This window comes from Bidens hawaiensis, unplaced genomic scaffold, assembly GCF_021521415.1.
Source record: "Bidens hawaiensis isolate Kalapana, Puna unplaced genomic scaffold, B.hawaiensis_p1.1 tig00017777_1, whole genome shotgun sequence".
Taxonomy (NCBI): Eukaryota; Viridiplantae; Streptophyta; class Magnoliopsida; order Asterales; family Asteraceae; genus Bidens; species Bidens hawaiensis.
Window position 1 is genome coordinate 332,665 of NW_027492684.1, and position 9,722 is coordinate 342,386.

General features: G+C 30.5%; 1 pseudogene; it reads left to right on the top strand.

Annotated features, from left to right (window-relative positions):
* Positions 1 to 2,323: 2,323 nt before the first annotated feature.
* Positions 2,324 to 4,246, top strand: LOC143554647 (putative F-box protein At4g22030 pseudogene; annotated as a pseudogene).
* The last annotated feature ends 5,476 nt before the right edge of the window (positions 4,247 to 9,722 follow it).

A 9,722-nucleotide genomic window follows, 5' to 3' on the forward strand; every position in this document is an offset into this window, starting at 1 on the left:
TAACAAATTCAAGCAACACAAAACTTCTTCAAACTTTCAGACCAAAACGTTAACCATTTACATTATCTAGATATTAAAATTTAAAAGTTATAATAAGTTAATGTACACCGAACAAATAAAAAACATCAATAAATGACATAAACATGTTCTTTCATATTAAACCACCGCCAAATTCTTGACGCATTCTAACAAAAGAAACTCATTTTGCTTCAACACCTGAAAATATAATAGAACAATAGCATCTAAATTAAATATATTATAATAAATAATACTATTATTAGAATAAATTGTTAAACTTCTTCAAACATTCTACCAAAAGAAACTCATCTTGAACACTTATTTTTTATTTTTGACCAATCTTGCAACAAACTTTTAAATCACTAACATTAATATTTTCTTAAACTTGCAAAACTTAAAAAATTTTTACAATAAATGAATTTTCAAATAACTTTAGAAAGATTGTTTAAATTTATGTTGACTTTGAAATGATTAACATTATCATAAAATCGATTGCTAAATAAGTATATATATATATGTGTGTGTGTGTGTGTTTTAAAATGAAGATCAAACCCGAGATAACCCATTAAAAAATATACGTTTAACTCTAAAAATTTTTGAAATACAATTTGTTATTATGGAAATGTCAAATCCGTTTTAAACTAATTTATTAACTGCTTAACAAAAATAGTTTGTAAAAACAATCAATAATTTATTTATTTTTAATTCAAAATTTTGACCACAAATTAAAACATAATAGGATTAGATAATATTAATTTTTAAACGTATTGTGTATAGAAATTTTCTAAACATAAGTTTGAATATAATAAATCGATTTATTGTAAATAATTATTTCCAAAAATAACATATTGATTATAAAAATACTATTATTAGGATAATTATACATTGGATATTATAAATTAAAAAAAATAAACTATATTCAAATAATCATGTCCAAAAATAACCGATTGATTATTAAAAAATGTATTATTAGAATGTATTATATTCAAATATTTAATAATTTCATGTTTAAGGTTTTTCAAAAATCAGTTAATATTTAATAATAATAAATTGAGTAATTTAGGAATCAAATAATAACAGTAATGAAAACATAAATTATTTCCTTAATTATCTTTTTATAGTCAAAGCTTTAAATATAATTTAAATTTCAAATTATAATAAACATGTCAACTAATAACGGATCGATATTATACTTTAATATGTATTTTAAAGATCAATATTATAATATAGTAAATTTAGTAAATTTATAATTTATTAAATATTAATAAAAAAATTAGAAAATTTATAATTACTAACATTAATATTTTGTTAAACTTGCAAAACTTAAAAATGTTTTACAATAAATGAATTTTCAAATAACTTTGGAAAGATTGTTTAAATTTATGTTGACTTTGAAAAGATTAACTTTATCTTAAAATTGGTTGTTAAATAAGTATATATATATATATATATATATATATATATATATATATATATATATATATATATATATGGGTGTGTGTGTGTGTGTGTTTGTGTGCGTGTGTTAAAGTTTAAATTAAACCCGAGCTGACCCATTAAAATATGTATTTAACTCTATAAAATTTTGAAATATAATTTGTTATTATGGAAATATCAAATCCATTTTAAACTAATTTATTGAATGTTTAACAAAAATAGTTTGTAAAAACAATCATGAATTTGATTTGTTCTTATTTGAAATTCAAAATTTTGACCACAAATTAAAACATAGTAGGATTATATTATATTAATTTTGTTAAACGTATTATGTATACAAACTTTCTGAACATAAGTTTGAATATAATAAACCGGTTTATTTGTATGTATTGTCAAATATTGTATAATACCTAGTTGTGACAAGAACGAATATAATTTGGTCATACACTTATTTAATTCATATATTTAGCAATAATTGGTGTAGCGAACAAAACGGGACATGCATATGTATGAACATTGACTTATATTTAATAATATATGGTTATTTGTTTGAACGGGTTTTAATAGGTCATTTTTTTTTCTTGGAATGAGCCATAACGGTTGAAGTAGTTTATAATTGATGCTTCTTTGTAATTTCTTATAGTGGGTCTTGGTGAATACTATGTGGTTGTAACTGGTAAAAACATGCATGATTGGGTCATATTCATATGTAGTGTAATAACTTATGTTGGGTTAGGTTAATAGGGGTCTTAAAAGACCATTTTTTTGTGTATTGATTTGTATTTGATTCTAATAGGTTATCTAGCCATTTTGTACAAAACATCGTCGCTATGTTGATAATAAATTGTCGCAAAGAGGTTATTACTTTGAACAAAAGATTTCTCTCTGTTTTTGTAATTCCCGTGGCAATGTATCAAACTGTCATTAGTTCCACCAGTAATGTTCTGTCTCAATATCTGTAGGATCACGAATGGTGTTTAGTGACCATTTTCTCCTCCTGAAACAAGGCCGCTACAAAAGGCCTCAACGGCGAATTAGCGAAGGAAAATGGGACTCATATTTTAAGCCATAACTGAGAATTTATCTTATGCCGTCGCTTAAAATTTTTAGTAAATATCGTTTACTGTCTCCTTCATCCGTATCTTAATGTTTTACATAAGCATGATCACAAATCGTCCATGAAAATTACTTGAATAGGCCAAGATTACATAATTTTCCAAGGTACATAAATATTGGTCTGAGTCAAATTAGGGCAGGTTAAGAAGCGGTCCATCCAAATAGCATGATGTCAACACAACATTCATTCAAAGTTTGAATATTTAATTTGACCACTTCAACTTTTTCTTGATCTCCCTCCCTATATAAACAAACACATAGATCTCAACCATTTCATGACGAATAAATTAACACATTCACTCATCAAAAACATATTTCTTGTTTTATTGACATCAGTATACATATCCTTATAGGATCAAAGAATTGCATACACATATGGTAGCCATTAATAAAGCTTCAAGCCTTATTCGTTCAAAGAAATCTACTTCTTCATCAGCTTCTTCTTCTCGAAGATTCATTACAAGGGCTTCTATCCATTTGCCAAAGATTAACACAACTAATATGGGTATCTTCACCGCAAATCTTGCATCAAACATAAGCATGGTAGAAGAAATGCAAAAAATTTCAAGAATCACACAAAACACCCCTAAAGTGTCTCCTGATCCAGAAGTAATGGAGAAGTTTTACGCAATATTGGAGGCAGTTTCGGATCGCGTAGAGATGCATAAGAACATTGGAGAACAAAGGAATAACTGGAACAGCCTGTTGTTAACATCTCTCAATACCATTACTCTTTCGGCTGTAACCATGGCTGGCATTGCATCTGCTATAACTAGTGTACCTGGTGCACCCTTGGAAGCTCTTAAGCTTTCATCAAGTTTCTTGTATTTGGCAGCAACTGGGATGTTGATTATCATGAACAAGATTCAACCTTCCCAACTGGCCGAAGAACAAAGAAACGCTGCGAGGTTGCTTAAGCAACTCGAAAGCGAAATCAAGACAAAGATAGCAATAGGCAATCCTACTCTCAGTGATGTTAATGAAGCTATGGAAAAAGTTTTGGCTTTAGATAGAGCCTACCCTCTTCCTCTACTTGGTGTTATGCTCGAAAAGTTTCCGGCCAAAGTGGAACCAGCGGTTTGGTGGCCTGAAAAAAGGAGGACATCTGCTAAAAAGCAAAATGATACAAATGGTTGGAGTGTTGAGCTTGAAGAAGAGATGAGAGAGATCATTAGGGTTTTGGAAATTAAAGATAAAGATGATTACTTAAGGTTAGGTGAAAAGGCCTTGAAACTAAACAAAGCTTTAGCCATAGCTGGCCCTTTACTAACGGGCTTCGGAGCCATTGGTTCGGCCTTTCTTGCATCTTCTCCTCATAACTCTTGGACCATGGTGCTTGGGGTCATGGGGGGTGCGATGGCAAGCGTCGTAAATACCGTACAACATGGTGGGCAAGTAGGGATGGTGTTTGAAATGTATAGAAGCAATGCAGGTTTCTTTAAGATGATGGAGGAATCCATAGAATCAAACTTGAAGGAAAGAGATATGGACTGTAGAGAGAATGGTGAGGTGTTTGAGATGAAGGTGGCATTGCATCTTGGAAGAAGCCTGTCTGAGCTTAGAGATGTAGCTAAGTTATCTTCAAGGCAAGGGAAAGATGTTGTAGAGTTTGGAAGCAAGCTTTTCTAACCTTTTCAAATTGAAGTATAGAACAAATGATTTTTTTATTAATATATTCTTTGTGTATATAAAGACCCCAAAATAGGGTTTGGTAATGAGATTTTGTTTTAACTTCTTAAATATGTGTAATCGGTTTTGAAATTTACATGATTTGAAAATTTGTATTTATATTCTAGGTGATATATATACAATGAAGTTAATTAGGACTTCAATGAGTTGGCTTGTGGTCTAATCTCATCTTAAACCTGCTAGTGACGTTAATCTTTATTAGGGTTGTAAACAAAATGTAGTGGAGAAATATAATTTTTAGTCATGCATGGTGATCGACGGGTAATTAAGGGAAAGAAAAATGTATAGATTATTAAAATATTATTATATTGAACAAGTTAACTTAAAGAGAGAAAAAAAAGAAAAATGAAATAGAGTTTTCACTGAATGTAAAAGTGTAATTTCACTAACTTTGAACGGAAATATTTATAGATGCATGTAGCAGTTAATATAAGTATTACTTATTAAATTTGTGTTTTACTACGCGATAGATTTGCAACGTACCAAATCTGGTTCAAAATGGGGGAAGATAAATGAAATATTAATATTCGAAGTTAGATTTTTTAAAACTATTAAATTAATATGCTAAAATAAGGAGAAAAAGAAAAGTTGAATGAGTGAGTGTTTGTTCTCAAATAGGAAAGGAAGAAAGAACCTTAAAATTATTTCCATAGAAGGAAACATAGGTGGTGACTAATTGTGCAAAGTATCCTAACTCGCACTCGCAAATATGCGCATGCATGATCTGGACTATGAATGCAATGAACCGCTATGTTCCTGTATTTTAATTTCAATATAAGGATTTTATTTAATTTTTAATATGAATCTGTTCCTACACTTCTCACTATTAGTCTTTGATCATTGTCTCGTTGATGCTCACCATGTGCGTGATAGGGCAATGAGGGGTAACAATAGTAGATGAGTAATGGTGGCGACGTTAATAAGAAAAAGTAATTGTGTGGTGTTTCGGTAACATCAAGATTCAAGAATACTAACTGAGGGTCTTAAAAACATATCCGTAACTTAATATTAACTACACAAAATAAAAAGATTGTAAATATAGTAATTGCTAGATGGAAAATATTGTGTCTATAGATAAAGATATGAGATGGCTCTCATTAATAAAAATTGGTTCTTATGTTTTATCGTCTACATCATTTTCTTGCTCTATTTTGAGACATGTGATTACGATGTCACATGTTCCTTTGTTCTCCCACGAGAATTGATTAGCTTTGCTTGGAATAAACTGATTCACATCAAAGTAGTTTTTTTTTGTTTGAAGAGCGATTCATGGTAAATATGTCACAAGGGATTCTTTGTCTAAAAGAGGTATCACGTTACCCTCTTCTCTCTACTCTACATGTGGTTTATATAATGAATTAGTGTCTCCATCGTGTAGCTCAGTTGGTTAAGAGGCGTAAAACTTGGAATAGTATAATGAATTAGCCGACCACCTTCTTGTTAATTGTGTCATTACTTCTACGATGCCCCAACATTGGATAATTTATACTTGTAAGAAGATTATCAAAGAATCTTACCACAATATAATTATAGTAAATTTTCCAAGTTCATAATTAAGGTAGTTCTATCCTTCATAAAAAGTAAATATCTGTATATTTGGTTGAAAGGAATAGAATGTAGGGGGAATGGAATGAGAGAAGGAATGGAATGGATAAAGAAATGAAATGGATCATTACCATTCCTTTGTCTTGTTTGGTTAACATATGGTAATGAAATGAATAATTAATTTATGTTGTTAGGTATCCGAAAAATATTTTAGGATTGAAATAGAAATAATAAGAATATTCCTATCCCAAAATATATATATATTTTTACAAAAAAAAAAACTAACTGAAATGGTGACGGTGGTAGTAGCTCTGGAGATGAAAATGGTGGTGGCGGTGGTGGTGGCGGTCAGGCCACGTGGGTGGTGGTGGTGGTCAAGCGATGGTAGGGTGGTGATGACAGTGGTGGTGGCCAGGCAGTGATAGTGGTGGTGGCGGTTATGGTCGGGTGGCAACGGTGACAATGGTTGTCGTGGTTATGGCGACGATGGTGGCGGTGGTAGCTTTGGTGGTAAGGTGGTGGTGGTGAAGGTGGTGATGGCGACGGTGGCGGTCAGGTGGTGGTGGCGACGGAGGTGGGGGTGGTGACGGTGGCGGTGGTGGTCAGATGATGGTGGTGGCTATGGTAGTGGTGGTGATGGCGGCGGCGGTGGTTGTTAGATGATGGTGTTGTTGAGAAAGTAGGTTGAAGGAGGAATGAAATGAAAAAAAAAGAAGAGGGGGTGAGAATGAATGGTTTTGATGGAATGAGATTTCATGTGTAATGGATGATTCCATTCCATTCCATTGTGCAACCAAACACCTCTTATTTCATTCCCACGTAATTTATCATTCCATTTCGCATGTCATTACCGCATAACAAACGCTACCTAATTCTTATCATTCGCTACGTTTAAATCTTATGTTTAATTTGTACGCCCAAAATAACTAACTTTAATTTTTTTATTTTTTAATAGCGTTATATAGTTATTCATTAACTATATTCCTATTCAAAGGCATCAATATCACCAACAAAGTGATCATGGCTTAATTGTTGCAAGTCAAATCTATTCTACTTTTGATTGTGTTTTCTGACTTACTTTTGTTTTGTTATATTTGTCTGTTTTATTTGGATGAAACATTTGTTGTTCCTAATTAGAACACAAGTTACATGCCAAATATGTCATTCATATGAATCAAAATTTGGTCTAAGTTGATGTACATTTTGGTCAAATTGGACATGAGCTTCCTCCAAAGTTCATCATTCTGAACCAAATCAGTTTAAAGTTCATGGACCGAACTTAGAGGCATGTAAATGATCCAATGCTTAATTTCTGAATTGAAAAATAACACGAAATCTTGTTTCTCTAATTAAAAAACGAACATGAACACCACATCTTTCATTTGGTTAGTTATATTCAAAACAGTGGTGTATGTCTGTCCGTTTATCTATAATTGTTTGTGTTCGTTGACTTACATGCGTTAAACCATCTCCATTTGAACTGACAAGTTACCGATCGGATTGATAAACTAGTAAACTAGACGAGGTGGTCAAGCCGTATTTCGGATTGACATTATTATAATTTTGTTTTTATAATTTCTCCAATATTTTATTTATTAATTAATTTAATTTTTATTTATTTAACTCTTCATAATTTATTAAAACTTCAAATTCATATCATAAAATAAAATAGTTTACGTTTTATTTTACGTTAGTTTGAACATTCAGCATCCATCCCCCACATTCACAACCCTATAATTTAATTAAAAATCCCTTTTTTCTAAATTTGTTTATCACCGTTTAGAAAGTTCCTACATCTCATTTCCCATATTTATCCTCCACTAATAAAAAGTATTAAAAAAAGATATGTGGAAAGAATAGTTAGAAGTAAATTTAGGGGAATGAGATGTAGATATGTTTTTTTTATGTTTTTAGTTATTTTCCTTAAAATTTAAAAATGAGGTTGTGAATAGAATAAGGGACGATAAGATGTGAATGCAACACATACTGGGATGGTTAATTTGAAAACTCATTTTTATGAGAAAACTAATCTCAACCATTGATCAGGGTTGATCTATGGGGCATTTACATATATCATCTTCTTAAGTTCTCTAATTATATATTTACCTAACTTTAAAAAACTAATTATATATATCCCCTCCCTAACTCATATATATCACATATTTCCCCTTTTCATTAAAATTAACTAGATAAATGACAATTTTATCCTTAATGAACTAGTTAAATAACTATTTACATGTATATCCTCTTCTTAATATCAACAATTATACATATCCCCAATTTAAATCCGAATCTAGTCGGTATCAAGACAAACATATCAAAGCTAATAAATTCAATTGGATTCAATTTTTTTAATCGTTAGAAAATATAAAAAATATATTTTTACATGGTTTATAGGTTCAATATTTCTAAGATGGATGACATATATAAAAATTTTATCACATAATATTATATAAATAATCACATATGTAATTTTAATTTATGAATAAATTTTATCAAATAATAGGTTCAATATAAATGGAAGTAGGAATATTTTATTTTTTAGATATTATAATAATAAGTGTAAAAAGGTAAATGCATGTCAAAAGGGGAAATATGTAATTAAAGTTTTAGTATTGGAGAAATATGTAATTAAGAGGCTTAGGAAAAGGATATACGTAAAAGTCCCTTAAAATAAAGTCTACGTAATTTGTAATAATTTGAAAAGGATGAGTGGTTGTTGTTTATATAATTATCTGATTGTGCTTGTAACTGGATCACTGGAAGGGAATATAGGTTTTTACTAAAAGTTTTATTAAATCCTTCTAGCTCCAACCATGAATTATAAAACTTAAACGGGATATGACCATAATCCGTTGGACCCGCTGTCATGAGTATTGGACAATGATCCGATACAAATCTGGATAATGCAGTTACTGTTGGAAAATTTATTAGTGAAAATCATAATATATTTATATATGTGTTTTATAAATATTGATTTGAGTGTCCAAACGGAGCTTAGATGAATGAATATCAATGCTCGAAGTTGTATGGTTGGAATAACCAAAGAAGAGAAAATTGGATTTATTTTTGACATCGTGTCCCACGTAGGAGCGCATGAGTGTCGCGCCTGCATAACGGACTGTTGCGAACAGTTGTTTGGACCTGGTCAAATAGTTTGTTTCAACTCATGTCATGAATAAATATGATGGTTTTGATTCACCACTTAAATCTAATTAAAAGTGTTTAACCATGTTAATTACAATAATTAATTTCAAGTTTATTACAAGATTAATTATCTTGTTTATGACCAAATTAATTTTATTGTTTATGACATATTAATTTGGTTAAAGTATTTCTCATTTTGTGTAAGTATATAATGAACTTGTTGGTTCATATTGTAGAGAGAAAAAAAAAAGTTTTGGAGTCACTTACACACACTCATGACAAAATTTAGAGAGGAACACTTTCTATATTATGTCAAACAACTTCAACAAATTTTCCTACATCTTGATCACTAATATAGCCGGTGACTTCATCGGGTTCGTGGCTATCTCCGGCAGTACACATACTGTTCCGGTTGTTGTACCCTGGGAAACAGACGCGCTTGAGAGTAGGCACGAAATCTGTTTTAAGGGCCCCGTGTCTAAAATGATCCTCAACCAAAACCGTTACCCAATTTCAATAAACGAATTGTTGTTTTAAAGAAACATTTATTGGAGACTCAAGTGATGAAGACTTGTGACATGGATGCTAGAAGAAAGCTTATGGAAGCTCTCTTAGTAAGATATGGATTGAATCATTTCGGTATATAAAATTGCATTTTATATTCTTTTTATGTACTTTTGTAAATGGTATTATACTAAGTGAATTTCCTAGGATTAACGAGAGTATGTTATTATATTTTTTATTATTATTTTAACTAAAAGGGAACCATT